The 20,937-nt window shown below is 32.4% G+C and overlaps 1 long non-coding RNA gene across 1 annotated transcript in view; it reads left to right on the top strand.

The window, feature by feature from the left end:
• The window catches only part of LOC116550426, a 24,980-nt gene extending 9,413 nt beyond the window's left edge, over nt 1–15,567 (top strand). The window contains exon 3 of the long non-coding RNA XR_004268397.1: nt 15,352–15,567. This is a non-coding gene — a long non-coding RNA (uncharacterized LOC116550426). The remainder of the gene's footprint in view (nt 1–15,351) is intronic.
• Nucleotides 15,568–20,937: the final 5,370 nt, after the last annotated feature.

The raw sequence follows: 20,937 nt of genomic DNA, 5'->3' as shown, positions 1-20,937 counted from the left end.
GTGTGTGTGTGCGTGTGTGTGTGTGTGTAGTGTGAATGACAAGCAAAAAACAGAAAAGTTGGGGAAAAAAGAGAACTATATTGCAGCAACATTTCTATAGTTTGCCAGAATTAGGTCAGTATTATTCTGAAGCGAGTATAATAAGTTAGATCTTTTTTAATCCCTTTAGCAACAACTAAGTAAATAACTAGAAAAAGGATTAAAAATGATAGAAGAAATTAAATGGTAGAGAAATAATATAATTTGACACAAAATAAGACATTAAAAGAGAAAGACAGGAACAAAAGCATCATAAATAGAATAGAAAGCAAAGGGCTATTGACCAAACCATTAATGATATTTAGAGTGAATGGACTTAGCATTTAAATATAAAAGTGAAAACTAGTAGAAGAAGAGAAAGATAAAACTTTCATGACATTGAGGTGGGTAAAATTCCTTAGATAGGCCTGGTGCCCTGGCTCACTCTCACTTGTAATCCTAGCACTTTGGGAGGCTGAGGGGGCGCGGATCACTTGAGGCCAGGAGTTCAAGACCAGCCTGGCCAACATGGCCAAACCCCGTGTCTTACAAAGATAGCAAAAAAAGCCAGGCTTGGTGGCACACATCTGTAATCCCAGCAACTCAGGTGGCTGAGGCACAAGAATCATTTGAAACCAGGAGGTGGAAGTTGCGGTGAGCTGAGATTACACCATTGCACACCAGCCTGGGCTTCAGAGTGAGACCCTGTCTCCAAAATAGAAAAAAGAAAGAAAAAAATATTCTTAGATATACTACCAAAAGCAAAAGCCTTAAAAGAGAAAGAAAAAAGATACCACTGTACTTCAAAAGATACCTTTAAGTAAATTAAAACACAAAATATAAAATTGGGAGAGTGTATTATATTTCTAAGTCATATGTGGTGAACAGACCTTATGTGACACCCAGTAGCTTCCTCTGGGTGCCCATGTCTTTCTTTAATTCCTTCCCATTCAGTGTATATAGGGCTTTGACTTGCTTTTAACTCAGAATATGGTAAAATGTTGAAATATCGCTCCAATTATTAGTTGTGTTATATAAGACTTTGTCTTAGCAGAATGCATCAAGAGATTCTCCTTGCTAGCTTGATAAACTAAGCAGCCATGATGAGGAAGCTCATGTTTCAAGCAACTATGGGCAGTCTTTAGGAACTGTGGGTAGCCTCTAGGAACATTGGATACCATTTAGGACCTTACGGAAGCCTCCAGACAATGGCCAGCAAAAAGCTGGGACGCCCCCAGTCATGTATATATTTTATATATATTTATATACATATTATCCTAATAACCTGAATAAACTTGGTAGTAGATTTTTTTCCCTTATTTAGCCTATGGAGGACAATGCTGTCCTATCAAAACGTTGATGACAGCCTAATGAGACTCAGTGGAGGACCCTGTTACACCATACCCAGACTTCTGGCTCATAGAAATTATGAAATAAACACATGTGTTGTTTAAAGCCATTAAATTTGTGGTAATTGGTTATGCAGTCATAAAAATCAAATACACTACATGTCTTACAAAATATAGAAAAATGGATGCAAATAATATAAATTTTAAACTCAATATTAAGAAGTCAAATGTTTCAATTAAAATGAGAAAATGATTCAATAGCATGTATTTAAAAATATAAATGGTTAATAAGCACACAAAAGGATGCTCAGCATCATTACTTCTTTGGGAAACCCAAATTAAAAGCATAATGAGATAACAGTATCCACCCACTAGGAGGGCTATAATCAGAAGGATAGATAATGCCAAGTGCTGGCCAGAATGTGGAGAAACGAAAACTTTCACATAATGCTGGTGGGAATGCAAGTTGATATAACTACTTTGGAAAAAGATTTTCATCAACTTTTTAACAGTCAAGCAAAAACTCATCATATGAGCCAGCAATTTCAGTCTTACACATACTAGGTAATGAAAAAAGAATATGTGTTTCCACATAAAGATTGTATTTTCACATAAAGATTGTAAATGAATGTTCATAACCACATTATTTGTAATAGCTGGAACTAATTCAACATCAGCTGGAAAGTAAATAAGCACAATGTGGCATATCTATATGATAGAATACTGTTCAGCAATACAAAGAAGAAAATGCTGATTCATATTACATCTTGGACATACATCAAAAACATCATGCTAAGCGAAAGAAACAAAAGTCTCCATATTATATAATTTTATTTACATAAAATTAGCAAGCAAATTTATAGAGGCAGAAAGAAATCTAGGGCTGGCTGGAGTTAGAGGCAGAAATATACTCAAGACTGACTGACTGGTAGAAAATTTTAAGAAGGATGGAAATGTTCCAAATGTTTTAATGTTCTGGATAATGCTGATGGTTGCATAACATTAAAAACTGATTGAAAATCATTAAATTGTGTACTCACTTGGGCAGATTTTTGATACATAAATTATATCTCAGCTGATAAAGCAGGAGGGGAATATGAGGTAAACACATGTTGTTCTGCCTGTTCACAATGGTTCTTTCCAAGAGCTAGCTTCTTCCTCTACTGATTCATTTGGAGCTAGAACCTAGAACTCAAACTAGTACAAATAAAATACGGTTCTCTGGAATTTGAAACTTGATATAAAAGACACAAACATTGAGCTAAATTTGAACTCAAAAATAGTTCTCCTGTTCTATCTCTTTCTGCTACAGAGATCCTGAGAGGTATTGGGTTTCTGCCATCTCTATTTGTTCGTGTTGTCATGTCTGTGAGTGGAGTTTCTTCCAACAGATTCATTTTTTTTCCTTTGTTGGAGTTGTTTTCTATTATTTACAATGAAATCAAACTTAATTAATATAGAATTAAATTTAAAATCTACAAATGCTATACTTTAACAAATGGACATATAAATTGCAAGTCACTTATTTTGTCTTTATAAAAATGTCTGTACCTTTAGTCACTCATCTTCAACACCCGTAAACAAAAAGGAAATTTACAAACAGGGAGATCTGCAAAGTCTTAAAGCTATAAAAATTGGGCATTCTTTGAGAGATTGGTAATAGACCCTTTGGAGAATTAAGGAATAATTACTGTTCAAATACCTACTGAAAGGATTGATAGATAATCTTCAAATACCTACTAAAAGGATTGATAATTTTTATATGATATCTTAATCAAAAACTTAAACTACATTATGTTTTTATGTTCTACATTTTATAATTTGAGAAAACTGACAAAATAAGAATATGTATTTATATAGTAATAGAAAACATTTATTGATCAACTGCTAGGTACCAAGATTTGTTCTAAGGGCTGTTCACAATTTATTCTTCACAAGAACCCTATGAAGTAAGAACAGTTATTATTATCACCCACTTAGAGAAGAAAACAAGAGTCTCGCAGATGTGAAGCAGTTTGCCAACGAACAACCAATAAGTGACAAAACTGTATTGGAATGAAATCAGTCTGGTTTGAGTCCTTAATTTCATAACCCCGAAACTGTAAATCTTCTTCCATAGTCTCATGTATGATAGCCGTAAACTGGGAGAGCTACAGTTGGAATATATTTATTTGCTTGTAAAGTCTGTGATATTTACCTATCAACATACTCTTCAACATCTAAAATAACATGTCTGGTGGTGGGCAAGAAGTAGAAAGAGGAGATGTGGTGGGGAAACTAGATAAAATATTTTTTTTTTCTTGTGCATTTTAGGTGAGACATAGGAAACTGAATGAAATTGGAGGGTGGTACACAATGTGACCTTACAATACCAGAGATGCAATTAAAAACTGTTAGGTTGCAGAGAGAAAAAGGATTTTCTCCCACACCATGTTCTAAGTTCCTCTGAAACCTTTTGTTTTAGCACTCCAGGTTCACGATGGTAATACATAAGGGTAAGGGCCAGTATTTAGGTGCTTTGGCTCTGCACCACACTGGATGATTCCAAATTATATCCCTTCTCTGCTCCAAAATTTCTCTGTAATTAAAGCTTTTTCTCTTTGCTAGGGTCATCTCACAATTCAAGGTGTGATCCTCAACATTTATCTATTCCATTTCACTAATTTTTAGAACATTATAGCATAGTGGTGCATAATTTATTTTCAAGCAAGTATTATCTCTAATGACCCCACATAAAGTAATTCTGTAATGTAAGAATGGCCTTTTTTCCATTACACAAAAGCAATTTTCTCTGACTTATTAACCTTCATCGAACATTTTTCTAATTTTATCCAGGCAGGATCACATAAGTGAAATGTGAAGGATAAATGATGTCCTTATTTTTTTTTAGTGAGTTTTTATGCCATTAGAAACTTGTGGTAAATAAATAAATAAAGTGATTTATGTAATGGATTAAAGAAAATGCCTTGTAGAATTAAAATAAATTGCAAAATACTTTGAAATGTTTTTAGAACTGTTAACATCATTGAAAAGAATTGAGCTAACTTAGCAACTTTTTAAAAGATTTTAAAAATTAAAACTTTTTTTACAAAATTTTCTTTTAAAAGAAATGAAACAAAGTCTCATGTTCTTGGCCTTCCCCTTTCCTCACAAGGTGGTCCCTGAGGCAACTCAGTGTAACTCAAGGACTCCATGGAACACAGTTTTAAAACCAGGGATAAGTTACTATAAACCTTAGTAAAATTGCCTCCAGTGTCAAAAGTAAGAGATACCAGGAAACAAGGCAACATAGGGAGAATTTGGTCATAAAATAGATTTTTATGAGATTGAGAAAACAGGGAGAAGTATGTCCTTTGCTATGATGCTCACTGACCTGTAGGCAGTCAGTGATGAACTCAGATCTACAATAATAGGCTAAATTAAAACAAAAACAACAACAAAAACATTTTCCTCCTAATCCTCTTCTCTATCCCTTCCTCACTTTATCCACCTCGAAACCTTTCTCACTATCCTCTTTAGTTAAGTTCCAGCCCTATGAACAGCCAGGTTGTGTCACTATCATAATCACAAGGAATCCTTACTGGGAGAATATTGACCTAGTTTTGTGGCCATGGCATTATAGTCAAAATCAGGAAAGTTTCTCTTTTTCTATAAAGAACAAGATAGATTTTCATTCTCTCTCTTTCTCTTTCTCTATCTCTTTCTAAGCCCAGTGTTACATATCTGCATCATATTTAGAAGATACATTTTCTGTCTATGTGCAGCAGCCGCTATGGGCAGTAATTATTTAATTACCTTTATTGAAAAAGTCATCTCGAGTATAAAATTGATCTCCATTGTGCTATTCCATAATATCTCCAATATAACACAACTTAATTGCCTTCTGGCAGAAGTATATTAGAGTATTAATATTTTAAACAATGCTCCTAATCTCATAGATGTAGACTGCTCGTTCTGTAAAGAAGTTTCATTCACTATTTTCTTAGTTTCTTAGCACAGCCTTCTCTTCAATCTCAATTCTGTACAAATATGTGCCAAAAACAGAAAATACTTAGTATCAATGTAAAGCAAAACATTAACTATAACAATTTTTACTCTGTGAGATAAGGTTAAATTAAAATCAGAGTTAAGAAGACCACTTCAATGAAATAATGTCAATCATATAATCCTAGATTGTTGTAATTTAAATAAACTAAAGTTATATGTCAGTAAGTAAAACATTTGTTCCATTATATGTTTCTTTCACAAATATTCTACCTTATCATGTTTCCTCTTATCTTTTACGTAAAATATATGATATATTTTTATAAAGTAACTCACAAAGAAATAAATGTACTGTAGTAGTCAAAGATGATATACATAAGGAATTAGGGTTTTCATTTTTTACTAAATAAAATATATGCAGTGTACTTACAAAAGAAAAAACATCCTTATCTTCCAAAGTAGGAAAGACATAATGTGTTTTTGTAACCTGGCAACTCTGTATCTATTACTTTCAGAATTAAAGTGGTTCCTGAATTGGTTTATCAATTAAGTTGATATTATCCTTTAATCATTCAATGTTTCCTAGCTTATCTTATGTTGCCCACAAATGTTCTTTTATCCTTCTTTTGGAAGATCTTGCACACGAATAAAAATATGCACATCCAGTACAATGTACATGAGTAAAGACAATTACATTTTTCCTCTACCTACAGTTTATTTTTCTTGGAAGCATCTAGAAAACATGAATTACTATTTTTAAAGGTGTTGATTTAAAAGAAATAAAGATCTTCATGTAATAAAAGAAGAAAAAAATATGGGTTGATAATGCCATTGGAATCTAAAAATACCTAAGATATATAAAAAAATTATAATTTCCAATTTACCTGATGCTTATGGCAGGAAGGTATTGTAGGCTTGATTGGCAGATGCTGTAGATAATGATTCTGTTTAATGATAGAATCTAAGGACAACCACTCCACTGATATTTAAATTCCTTTGAACACTGGTAGTGAATTTCTGGTCTCTGAACATGTACAGTCATCAGGAAATTAATCTAATGAAGTTATTTGATTTTCAGAATGTTTTGTAGATTATAAAATTCTCTATATTGAGTTAGAATTTACTTCCATTACCTTTGAGTCCCTAAATCTGACTTATTAAGAACAATGGAATAGGTAACTTCCTATATGCTGAAAATATCTATTTCATTTTGAGGAAGTTCTGCTAATTATAAAGTTCTTTTCTATTTTGAGTTGGAATTCACTTCTATTGTAAAACAAATATACTTCCTGTCTATCTAATGATAGTTTACATTTTTGAGGCTCCAGTTCTAACCCATTATATCATTGTTTTTTAAATTTTTAGAGAGATTTGAGGATGTGTTCCAGAAACTTGAGAAGAAGGATAGAGACAGAGGAAGAGAGTGAGACAGTGGAAAGGAAGGAGAAAGGGAGAGAGGGCAGAAAAAAAGCCTCTAGAGATGGGAATGCATGGAATGAATAATATTTTCCACATCCCTAAACTCTGCTTTATCCAGAGCAGCTCTGCAGTTAGCTCTTTTATAAATTAGGCTCCCATGTGATATTTCAATGTTATTAAAAAATATTAAAAGTCAATCATCCTATAAAAACCCTAACCATTTTCAAATTAAACATAAATTCAATTCTGTGACTTGTTGGTGATGATTTTTCTTATAATATGAGAATGCAGCAATTTAAAAACATTGGAATTGATGTGAACGTTAGACCTCATGTACCCCCGGTTTGGCATAGAATTTCAGTATCAGCTGTTTGATGAGGACTTAGATTTCCTTCAGTTTCCCTCCAAATAGTGTTTCACAGAAGTCTCCCATTGGTTCGTCAAGAAATAGCTCTCTTTTATATTTAATGTAGTAATAGTGGTTTTCTGTAGCAATTCAGCCGACCCTATGGACAATATAGCTTTTTTTCCTTGTAAAACATGGAAACTCTTTCACTATTGACCATTGAGGACAATCTGCATAATTCTGCCTCAGTGTCAAAGTTAACTGTTTTGTTGTTGCTGCTGCTGAGTCTACTGATGTCTATGACAAAGTTATCAGTGTTAAAGCCCCAGATATTGCTGAGCTAAGGGCAATGATGCTCATGAACAGTACATTTAGCACCTCACTCTCCATGTCATCAGTAATGGCATTACCATCTCACCTATCATTGTCTTTGTCCAGGTACCACCACTAAAGTGTCTATTTCATAGCTAATACACTCACTACAATACTGCTGCTTCTACTCTCAGCATTATGACACCAGGAGGCCATCAATACATTTAAAAGAAAATTTTAGTGTTTATAAAAATCTAAAATTATATCAAATTTCATTAGATTGAACAAAACATCTCCTGCCTTTTGACCACTAAGGACATTTTAAATATTTTTCTGTAATTTAAGTACACTCCACTTCAGGAATGCCTCCTTGCTAAATAAAAGCCAGCAGCACATTCCCAGGTCTTCTAAAGCAAGGTCAGATGTTCGATATGGATTTTTCAGTTTGCACACATCCCATGGGGTTTGATTAGGAGAAGAGGGACGTAAAAGAGACACTGCACAGAAGACATTCTTGTGATTGTAGTGGAGACAGAGAGAGAGAGAGACAGAGAGAGAGAGAGACAACAATAATTCAGATTTAGCACTGACCAAAATCTTGGTAGTAGTACTATAATAGTAGCTATTATTCTTATGCCCAGCAGCAGCACAAGTAGATTGCTCCTTAGGGTGGCTGAGAAGTGGTGTAATCTGCTCATTTTTCTTGATTATGTAGATGTTTTCCTTGATTCTCTAGCATTGCAAAAGATGTGATGGGCCCTCTTTATACTTTAATATATTTATGTTTTACTCAGAATAGCTGCAGTGGTTTATGACATAACAGATACCATCATACTAGACATTTTAGTAGAAAGCTGAATAAAAGCACTTAAACTAAAATGAAAAACACAAAAAGTGCAAACTTTATGTTTGATTAAAAAATTTTAAAGTAGATGAGAGTGTACTGCTCTGAAATTAAGAATATTATGTATTTAAAACATAACTGTATTAATATGGTCAATGATGATGACTACAGCCTTTTAGGATAAACTTTTAATTTCTAGGTTACAAATAAAATTTAAATTTATATTTAGAGTAAAAGAATTAGCGTAAGCATGCTGCTACTTATTTCCTTGTTTACTATGTCCTTTTGCCACTTATTTTCTTATTCACTAGCTTCTTTAGATAAAAAATAGGTAAGAAGAATACAGGACTATTGGGACCACCTAATTAAGAAATAGTTTTAGAGATATTTTTAAATATTGTTTATCCTAATTGTCAGGAGGTATTATTCCTTAATACTCAGTATAAATTACAAAAAGTAATCAATAAAGTTAATAGAAAAACAACTGAGATGAATTCAAATTACTTTTATTTGTCATACAGTGAATACTATATTAAATCCTTTATTGCCAGTTTTCTTAACAATGTCATGGGTGTTATATCTGTTTCAGCAAACTACATATGACTTTAATGATCAAAAACCAAGAGTAAAAATCATATTTGTTTGCAGAAAACTTTTGTCTGACCAGAATTAACTTGCACTATTTGTGTTGATCAACAGAAGCAGAATCAATAATACTGACATCACATATGTTCGTTCACCAAGAACTCAGTTACTTGTCATGATGAATGTCAGACTGATGTTTAACACCCTTGTTTTTATGTTGAAATAGAGCATTAGTGAAGTGTCCAATTAAAATATATTTGACCAGGGCCCAGTGTAGTGGCTCATGCCTGTAATTGACCAAGGCGGGCGGATCATGAGATCAGGAGATCAAGACTGTCCTGGCTAACACAAATACTTTTGACAACATTCTGGATTGAACTGTTTAGGTCATAAATTTGGATAGGGCATAAGGTGAAGTACTTTGTTAAGTCTCTCTCATGTGCTCCATGCTTGGAAAGAAGTTAGAATCAGCTTCCTATAACCACCAGAATCTGAAAGTTAAAAACACAGGTTGGAAAGGTATAAGGAAAAACGGTTTTTGAGGACTCAGTCAACATAATGTCAATATAATTCCCATTGCAGAATGGTGGACATCGAGACACAAACAGCTAAAAGTGAGAAAAAGATTTTGGGCTAAGAATTACATGACACAAAATCTGCCCTCAATTTTTCTATGCTGTACCTATGCTTTGTTTTCCGACTTACTGATTTTTGATTTTCTTCAGTTGAATCTCTTTCAGGATAAAATTAGTATAGGTACAACTAGTTTCCAGTACATTTCTGAAATATGTACAAGAATTGTTTTTATTTGAAATTCTTTCAGTATCTTAAAATATAAAACTAATTTTTAATCTGTCCTGATATAATTTGGAACATTTTTTCAGATGAATAGGCAATGAAATGTTAATATTAGTAGCAACTTTCAACAATAGTAATATCAATAATAGTTTTTCTGCAGCAATAGTGAATACGAAAAGTACAAGAATAATTTTCAGTTTTCCTTGTAAATGAATACTAAACTGTACAGAAAGAGTAAAGCGATTACCTTTGTAAAACTATCGTACTGAGAAATGAAATATGCTAAGATAATATTAAGAATAAGTAAGATAAGTTATCCTGCTTCTCCATTATAACGACTATTTAGTAGTGTCAATTTTTTAAAATCTAATTTATACTTCCCAGAATGTCAGCACTTCAAGAAGTATGAAGTGGTATTACAACTAGACAACTCACAAACTGTATATGTTCACTTTCCTTTTCTCTTTTTTCATCATACTAGTGCTTCAAGTAGCAATTTTCACTGTTTCACTGTAGTATTTTGAGGTAAAATGATAGATCACCTGTCAGGAACTGGAACAGCAATATGGAAGAAGAGAGTCATTGCAAGAAACGGATTTGTCGATAGTCATTTTCAGGGAACTTTTAAAATCTGAAATAGTTCTAACAGTTGAACACAGCAGCTTTTAGCACTGAGAATCAGTATATTTTTGTCTTTTGCTGAAAGGCCCACATTCTTGAAGTCTATAATTATCTAACAGATGTATATTACATTTATTATCCATATATATGGATGATAATTATACAGTATAATCCAACCAACATTTATTGATGCTAACTATGTAAAATTCAATATTTAGGATTTAAATATGTAGGGATGACTAATATGAACTTACACTGTAATAATAGTGGAATGAGACAGGTCCAAATTTATCTTAGAAAAGCCTAATCTCATATATACAAAGAGTAATGGGGGAGAGGCAGAAAGGTGTCTTTAAAAAAAATTAGAAATATTGAGTCAATTTGCTTTGACCAAAGCCATACATTTATAGCTTACAGTCAATATTTACACCCTGGTAATATTGTTTTTAAAAGTGCTTATTACTTTGATAATATCATTTGGCAAATATTTAGGGCCTCCTTTTTTAATATGCCAAATAGTTTCAACTTGTGGAAATTATCTGTCTTTCATCGAGTTGGAAAGGACATATGTACTAAAAAAGTACCTTTTGTTTTAGTCACTGCCATCATAACAATCATTACACTTGATGAGACATTTCAAGTACATTCTTGTGTCTGTGGAGAGAATTGAAACTACAGTGGCCTCCCTCTGATCTCAGATTTTAGAATTTGATCTAAAAACCTATTAAAGACCTAGAGAGCTTAAAAGTGGCATAACTACCACTTTACTGATGACCTATATTCAGGGGCAGTGGCAGTGGCTATGTGCGGGCATGGGTGACATTGATAAGAATTAGGCTTTACTGAATCTATGGGAAGGACTAGGAAGATTCTTTGTTATTTCTGACAGATTTTATCCAGAGTCTTCCCTTCCCTGCCTTCTCTTTTCATTAATAGCATCCATGGTTTCACCATGTAAAATATTACCAAAAAGCTTACACAATAAAAATAAAAATGACACTTTGCAGTAATATGGTACTTTCAAAGCATTTTTCAGATACAGCATTTTATACAGTCCTCACAACTTTTCTCTGGGATACATAGGACTGGTATTTATAGTCCCAAGTAAGAATAGAGAATAAAGAATGTGTTTAGTGGCATTTCATTTAAAAGTTAATATTTTTACATTCTTAGTTAAAAATTTTACTGATATTTACATTGCTAAATGTTTGTGTCATGGGGCAGGTTTTAGGTGAAGATGAGAAGGATGGAAAGGTGAGATGTTCCTAAAACTTTTAATGAAAATCAGCTTGCAGCTCTGCCTATATATCTTTGTTACAATTTGCATTTATATATTTTTTAAATATCTAGTTTCCTCACCAGTGGTTTTTCTTATTTTCTCTTTGAATGGTAAACTAGGATTTGTAGGTAAGAACGCAATTTTATTTCTAACTGAAAAGTATAAATCTAGCCATTTTTGAGGAACAAAATAGAAAAAAAGTCTATCTGAACAGCAAGATTCCATCAACACTTCACATTATAGTTTGGAAGAAAGACAGACAGACGCTAAAAAAACTGAAAAATGTTCACTTTATAAAATGGGAGAAACATGAACAATGTTGAATGCATTCTTTCTTCATTGTAATTTAAAATTTTATCTCTTCATTCATGAGCTTTGCATTTAATAATGTCAAACAATTAACTCCATGTGCACAAACCACATTAATCATAGCGCTTGCAAATTAGTTTCATGCTTTGCGCTGCCTTGCATTGCATTTTCTTTGTTTTTGAACCAGTTGATTTATTGGCTCTATTATGTATCTTAGCTAATTGTGGTTATTTTTTATCTGTATTATCAACATCTGTTTGAAGTATCGATCCTATGACTCTCTCATTTGAATTAATTCTGTTTAATTAAAAAAAAATTTTTTTGTCATTTAAAATCTGAAAATCAGATTGGTATATGACTCAAAAATTCTAAACCCACCCACACAAACTAAATACCTTCACAAACACTACAAAGCTCTTCTACTGAGTTTTGCAGAAGAAGCAAGTATTTGATTAAAAAAAGAGAGATAAAACAAAGTTATTATTATTAATATTCAAAAAATAATCAATAATTCTTAAAAGTTAAAATGTGAGTATCTTTGTCATCACTTATAATTCTTCCATGGATCCACTGAATAAGTCACTCAGAGGGCAGTTACTGTCTCTCTGAAAAGGCATCCTGTTGCCTTATAAAATAGGATGATGCATTTAAGGAATAAAGTGTCTTAATTTTAACCAGAGAAACTGGCAGCTACAGTACATAATGATATTAATGGAGTGCTCTCTGCCTTCATTCTTTATTTGTATTTACTTAAAGTCTTTTTTATAGCAACCACAAACTGAGTGGGTCATTCACTAGCAGCAGATCTTAACACCAATTATTTCAGATGCCCCTTTTAAAAACATTATTACACTCTGAGAAAGGAAAAGCAAGACAAAACATAGCAGGGACTCTTTATTTCTTTTAATCTATTACTCTAAATATACCAGAAAACTAGTTCATTTGCTAAAATACAACCTTCTCTGTGGCTACTAACTAGATTTAGAACCATCGTTCTTTAATTTGTTGTATGTTAGTTTTCCTTTTCTGAAATGTTAACAATAAAATAATCTTGCAGTGCTTCCTATCTGTGCATATCTGTGTACCTATCTGTACGTAGTCATGTTTGGTGTCTGCTTTTATCAATAACTTACTTCATTATGAATTAGACATCTAATTTTTTTGTAAGAAACAAAGCCAGGACTTTGAAAATCTATATTTTGACTTGCATGAAGTAAAATAAAGAACTCAATGTTGTATGTTAATATAAATAAAAACTTGCATAATATAAACACTAATTGTTATCATTAGATCTTCCTGGAATCTCGATTTTATTCCTAACTTTAAAAAATTATTTCTACTGACATTTTACTTTACTTCTAGGAAAAAGCTACCCTAATATTTTGGTCTGCAGCCTCTTTTCTTTTCTTTTTCCTAAATTATACACATTTTTTAAAATTGCCAAACATTTAGAAACAATTTAGAAACATTGCAAAATGACAAGTTTGATCTGCTTTGTAAGGTATTTGTCAAACTAATTCTATAATCTATTCAACCCAACTATTGAAAAGCAATATATGTTGTCTAGGAAGAATATGGAACAAATATTTATTACCAAAATAGAGACACCATATAAAAGGTACGCTGTAGGGTATAAAAGATAATTGCCATACAAAGGGCTAGGTTCTTGAATTAAAGGGGTAAACTCTACTTACCTAATTTCTTTTTCCCAACAAAACCTGTCTATTTTAAATAATGACTTTTCTTTCTTTTTAAACAACAATTTATTTTATTTTTATTTGATAGATAAAATTGTATATATTTACCAAGTACAACATGATGTTTTTAATTATATATACATTATAAAGTGGTGAAATCAAACTAATCAGCATATGCATTACCTCACAGTCATCATTTTTTTTGTGTGGTAAGAACACTTAAAATCTAGTTTCTTAGCATTTTGCAAAAATACAATATATTGTTATTAGTCACCATGTCGTGCAATAGACCTCTTGAACTTCTACTTACTTGATTTAAAGGAATAAATTATGGCAAGTCTGATTTGAAAGATGAGCATGATTTTAAATAGTCTTCTGACTTTGGGAGGCTAAGGCAGGCAGATCCCTTGAGGCCAGGACTGTGTAACCATCCTGGACAAGGTGTTGAAACCCCACCTCTATTGAGGCAGGAGAATCACTTGAACCTGGGAGGCAGAGATTGAAATGAGTCAAGATCGTGCCACTGCACTCCAGCCTGGGCTACAAAATGAGACTCCAAAAAAAAAAAAAAAAAAAAAAAAAAAAAAAAAAAAAAAGGCTTCTGAATACATAGCTTCTGGATGAGAAAAAGGGGAAAAGAGAAAGAAGAAAAACCATTTGGCAAATACAAGAAGACAAAAGAGAACATTTGGTGTTGTGGAAGGTAAAACAGAACCACAAAATCAGTGGATAAGCAATCAACAATTCATCTCTAATTGCCAAACCAAACAACCCTTCTAAAGTGCCTTGATGTTAATAAATTATCAGAAAAGCAGGTTAGTAAATTACAAATCATGCAAAACTCCTCGATATCATAAAATGAATTTTAAAAAAAGTTCATAGAAAACTGTATTGCAGAAAGTCAGGTAACAAATGTTCATATAAAGCTAATGTGGAAAAGTGTCCCTTGGAGAAACAGTCAGGAGGAATATAAGTGGTAGATCTACTCATCAAACAGAATTAAGCATATTCAATGAGCATTTGAAGATTTAAACCTCACCAAGTGCCAGAACCTTGGAAACAAACAAAAAGCAAATAGGAACAAAAAATAGTGATAAGTGAGAAAATATTTAATTTAGAAATGAAATGGAAGGAAACATAGAATAGTATCAGAAATCAAGAATAAATTAGAAGGTATTCAATGGAGAATACACTCAAACGAAAATTTAATACACTATATTGAAGCAAGGTAGGAAAACAACCAAGAGAATGAAAGAAACAGCCAAAGAAGAAATGATATTTTATTCTATCAGTCCTTGAAGAAGACAAATGAAAGAACAGAGCTAAAATTTAGCACTCTAATCTATAAAAATTAATCAGAATCCGAAAGTTGACAAGGCATCTAGATTACCCAAAATTAACCTAAAACAAAGTTTTCTGAGTAAAACTTTCTGATTTCAAATACAAAGATGCCCATCATAATACCCATGTGTTGTGGGAGGGAACCGGTGGGAGGTAGTTGAATCATGGGGCTGTTTCCCCCATGCTGTGCTTGTGACAGTGAGTGAGTTCTCATGAGATCTGATGATTTATTAAGTGTATGACATTTTTCCTGCTGGCATTCATTCTCTCTACTGTTGCCCTTTGAAGAGGTGCCTTCTATCATAATTTGCAAGTTTCCAGCCATGTGGAACTGTGAGTCATTTAAGCCTCTTTTCTCTATAAATTACCCAGTCTCAGTTATTTATTCATAGCACTGTGAGAATAGATTAATAGAGTAAATTGATACTAGGAGTGGGGTGCTGCTATAGAGATAGCTGCAAATGTGGAAGCAACTATGGAAATGGATAACAGGTAGAGGTTGGAACTGTTTGGAGAGCTCAGAAGAAGACAGAAAAATGTGGGAAAGTTTGGAGCTTCGTAGAGATTTGTTGAATGGCTTTGACCAAAATGCTGCTAGTAATATGGATAATGAAGTCTGGTCGGGGCAGTCTCAGATGGAGATGAGAATCTTGTTGGGCACTGAAATAAAGATGATACTTGCTATGCCTTAGCGAAGAGACTGGCAGCATTTTATCCCTGCTCTAGAGATCTGTGGAACTTTGAACTTAAGAGAGATGATTTAGGGTATTGAGAGCAAGAGAGCGAGCGAAAAAGAGAGAGAGCGTGCAGGAGAGAGCGAGCACATTTTAGGCAGATACAGAATTTAAAAAGGCATTGAAAATTGATTCTCTGTGTTGCGATAGAGATAGCCTCAATTACCTGCTCTCCTTCCAGGATTGCAGACATTTTGTCAATCAGATGTTTATTCTCTAGAATAAATCACAAAGAATTTTTTTCTAGATGTATTGAAGAAATAAAGCAAACTGGTGAAGATACTCTGCAAGTTAAGGCTGATATTTAGTGACCCTAGAAACATTGCCTGGCTTTCTTTTATTTACTCTAAGAAACTTGTACAGTTTTAAGCCCTATACATGTATACATGTACACAGGGTTTAGGGACAGCTTTGTTCTTATTCAAAGATGAAGGTAAAGATTGCAAAATAGGAGAAAAAGTCTGTAATAAACAGATGGTAAAATATCTCCACAGAAATAAGATAAATATTTTTACAAAAATAAGTGTATTTATTTTATTAATATTAATATATTTTAAAAATATGTATTTTAAATAAGAAAGATTGATATCCCCAGAGATAATTTTAAGATGTTGAATTTATAAAACAAGAACTGTATAATAATAAAAAGTTAATAGACAAAACTTTGGGAATTTAAATGAGCACATATACTCTAAGAAGACAATACAATTCAGAGTCATAAATTAAAACAAATTTATGTTAGAAAATTTTTAAAAGATGGAAAGAGGCCGAGCATGGTGGCTCATGCCTTTAATCCCAGCACTTTGGTAGGCTGAGGCAGGTGGATCACAAGGTCACGAATTAGAGACCAGCATGGCCAACATAGTGAAACCCGGTCTCTACTAAAAATACAACAATTAGCCAGGCATGGTGGCACACATCTGTAGTCCCAGCCACTCAGGAGGCTGAGGCAGGAGAATTGCTTGAACTGAAGAGGTGGAGGCTGCAGTGAGCCGAGATGGTGCCCGCACTCTAGCCCCGGCAAAGGTGCGAGACTCCGTCCTGAAAAAAGAAAAAAAAAAGAAAACAAGAAAGAGACAATCAATATGTATCATATGTATGTATGTTTATATACAATATATATTTATATACTGTATAGGATCCATAAGATTTATGTGTACAGATATCAAAGAAAATAATAAGGAAGTCATTTATTCTGCAAAAAAAAAAAAATAGCAGAAAATGCTTTCCAATGGATTCAGGATACAGGTACATATGTTTGTATGTAATTATTTATTGATTGATATTGAAATTACTAAGTATAAGAAATAAAAATAATACCTTAGTCACAAAAGAGATCATCAAGAGAAGAATTAGGATAAGACTAACGTTGACTTTCACATCTAAAACAGTATTTTAGAAGACAAAAAACAATTATTTCAAAGATCAGAGGAATAGGTATTTTGAATTCCCAATTCTAAATCCATTCAGCCGTGGGAAAGAACCAAAAATATATACAATATACAAGAAATAAGAACACTTGCCTCTGAAGCATTCTGACTTAGCAAATTCTTCAGGGACCCAGACTATCAAAAAAAGTGAGTAAAGCAAGAAAGTGGAGAAATGGGGATTCAGGAAAATTTGACTTCATTTAAACAGAGCAATAAAGGGAATTCCCAGAATAATATCTTTGTACCTGACCAAAAAATCATTAATTTCAATTTGTAGAACTAAAATGGTAAGTGTGTGGATTTAATAGGAGTAATATGAACAGATTGTATAATATATGAAAATAGTTAATGATATAATTATACAAGTTAGCAAGGAAATTCAATAAAAATTTAGGAAAATGAAAAATGTACACAAATAAGAAAATCTAATGCTCTCTTAGTTATTTTTGCAGTAATTTTTCCAAATTTTAATAACTTATAACAACCACTGCTTTATTATATATCACAATTTTGTGGATCTAGATGGTGAGCTTTGTTTATCCAAATAAATCTACTATTCCAGGTGTCATCAACTAAAGATATTTGGTGATACTCAGATGGTGGATAGGCTGGTATAAAGGATACCAGACTGAGTCACTCATATGTCTATTACATTGGAAGAAATAGATGAAAATGTGTATCTCACTTTAACTGTTAAAAGTCCTTACACATACTTTCTTCTGCATGGTGGTCTCAAGGAAACAAAACTTGTGTAATAGCTGCTGAAGGATCCTAGATTACCTTCCAAGATACATAATGGAAAGTGCCAATCTCTTAATTTCTAGGCCTAGAAACTGACATAGTATTACTTTTGCCTTATTCTTTTTGTCAAAACAGTCATATTAACAAGTCAAATTCAAACAATGGGATCCTCAATCCCATTGTCAATTTGAAAAACAATATATGATATTCTTTATCATAGTACATCATTTAGTTTAGCCATCACTGATTTTTGCAAAAGCATATATAGGTAGACAATTTTTATTGATTTCAAAATTTTAGTCAGCCAAGATATAAACGATACAAGATTTCCTATGGTTTTAAAAGAGAATGGAAATATTTTTGAACTCAGAAATATTAAAATAAAACTACAAATGATAGAATTTAAGAAATAGTTAAAGGAAAACTATAAATTGTATCATAGAAGAAATATAATTGGATGTTAAATGTTCTCACCATAAAATTGATAATTATATGATCTTATGCATTTGCTAATTAGCTAGAGCTAATCATTCCACAACAATTATATATATGTATGTATATATACATATAATATATATATATGTATGTCAAAACATCATGCTATACATACTAAATATATATACTTTGATGGTCAATTTAAAATAAATAAGTTTAATTTAAAAAAAGAAAGAAAAGCTAACTATAGGAAAAGAATTCCATTATCTTGCTTTTCTAGAGGAAGAAAGTGGAAAAAGTTATTTGTAGTTTACACAAGTATAAAAAATATATTGAAAACATTTAAGTATATAAAGCTAACAAAATAATTTATTTCTTTAAATAATGGTGGGAGTTATGGGGGAGAGAAAGTAATATAAGTGAGCTAAATCTTCATCCAGTACAGCAGAAATTCAGTACATAAAATATGAACTAGATTACATAAATATAGTGCTATAAACATATTTTTTAGAGGTTTCAATATAGCTATCTCAAAAAACAATTAAAAGTTTAAAAGTAGCTCTCAAAGTGGAGTGAAACTAGAGATAAAAGAGAAGTCTGGCAGAATGATATTTCTTTTAAAGGAAGGCCACTGGTTCTACTAGTTTGTATGCATTTTAGGTTATATGTGTTGAATCCAAAATAAAAAGGAAGTTGTCAAAAGGAAGGTATGGACTAACCCACATTTCTACCTAAGACCGACTCAGATGGGCCAGCATCATATCAGGAATTCCAGGATCCTGGAATTCCCAGAGGAAAGGCCATAATGTAAGCAGTGTTGGTCATTCTAGTGAGCAGGAGGAGGAACAGCTATCAAGTGGCTGAATATAGAGTAAATATATAAAAAAGTTATCTATTCTAATATGCTGGGGAAAAAGTATACGGTAAAAGGACACACATTGCTGATACCTGGATTTTTTTGTAAGAAAAAAAAGATGTACTTAAGTGTGTATGATAAGAAATATCATTCTGCTGAATAAAGAGTTAATAACTAGTAATCTTTAAGTGAAATAATCATAATTGTGTTCTAACATGCATTATTAATGATTCCATATTGGGTACTGAGAAAAAAAAACTTTAGTTAATGAATGCTTAGAAAACAGATTTTGTTATCCTATTATCAAAAATTTTCCCACCCCTTACTTACATGCATCCAATTAAATATCTTATCAAATGGTCAGGTCCTTGGATGAAGATGGCATTGCAAATGCAGAGAATTCTGTCACTAAGGTTGAAATTGATTCAAGTTCCGATTTCAAGAACTTTTTTCAAGTGCATTCCATAGCTCTAGTTATTTCTGTTCCTGTTTGTTATGCACAGATCTTTGCAAATTCTAGAACTCCAGGAGGTAGAACTCTCCCCCAGTTCTGCTAGCTACAGCTGCCCGTAAATACCAAGGAACTTATGAATCTAAATGCCTGCTGCTGTAGGAGGGCTTATATAAGATTTCTTGGCTCTTGGTGAAAAGAGAAGAGTCTCTAATTTGAGAAGAAGAGAAGTACTCTCTTCTCTTCCAATTTATCTAGCCATAATATCCTTAGAAGTCATTTACACTATATCATTTCTTGTGATTGGGTTATGGAATATATCATTTTGTTTTTCTTCTGCAGTATTACAGTTTAAATGTTTCAAGCATGTTTGTAATCTAGCACCAACTTCTAAAGATTCTGGAATATCTAAAGATCATCATCATTTTCGAATAAGAAAATGACTTTCCTAAATGTTTTAAAATAAATCATGCAGAAAGAAACATGCTATATTATCATGTCTCATCTTTCTTTTAGGTTTATAAGACCTGCTTTATCATTTTTTCTAATGTCTGTTGTTTATTCTACCAGCCATTATTTCAGTACAAACATATATGCAGAGAATTTACTCATTAGAAAATAAATATTTGTTAACAGTTAGTAGTAGTTAATATCTTATTTCTGGATACAGTAATTTTTAGCTCATCAACTGGGGAGAGACTGATACATAATAATAAATTTACATTACAATGTAATACATTATCATAAAAGCACATTCAAGTAGCTGTAAGTATCCAGAGAACGAAACACATAACTGTTAAGCAGGTGTAGAGAACAGGGTGTAATTGTAATTTTGGTTTTAGAGTATCTTTAAACTGAAGTATAACATTGATATACACACCTCTCCTATTTTCATAAGAACAAACAAACCAAAAAGGAAACCAAAACAAAAAAACAACAGAATCCAATAGACTAATTCAAGAGATACTGTATTGGTTAGTGTATAAAACTGAGAAATCAGCTATAAAACCAGTGTCTTCAAGCTGAGAAAAATCTGCCAAACCATATGCCATGAGCTGTTTTACATAGTGTAGCTGTCTTATCAAATCTCATGAAAGAAGCCTCACTCTATTCTCTAAAACATTTTTTAATGATAGGGATTACCCGATCTTTAAGCCCTGGCATCAATGACCACAGCATTGGTACTTGTTCAGGTATATTTTCAATCAAATTGTAAATATTAGGGTGTGTAGAAAAGAGTTAACACAGAAGATCTGCCTGTTCTCACATGAAATCATGTGAGAACTTAGATTTTGGGACGGTTCCAACATTAATTTGTAAGAGTGGTTCACTGTGTCTAAACTGTTTGAGTAAACAATATTGTTTCTGTTGAACACCTGCTTTTATTC

The sequence above is a fragment of the Sapajus apella genome, unplaced genomic scaffold (genome assembly GCF_009761245.1).
Source record: "Sapajus apella isolate SASKATOON/1434 unplaced genomic scaffold, GSC_monkey_1.0 scaffold7, whole genome shotgun sequence".
Taxonomy (NCBI): Eukaryota; Metazoa; Chordata; class Mammalia; order Primates; family Cebidae; genus Sapajus; species Sapajus apella.
This window is presented reverse-complemented; position numbering and strand designations above follow the sequence as displayed.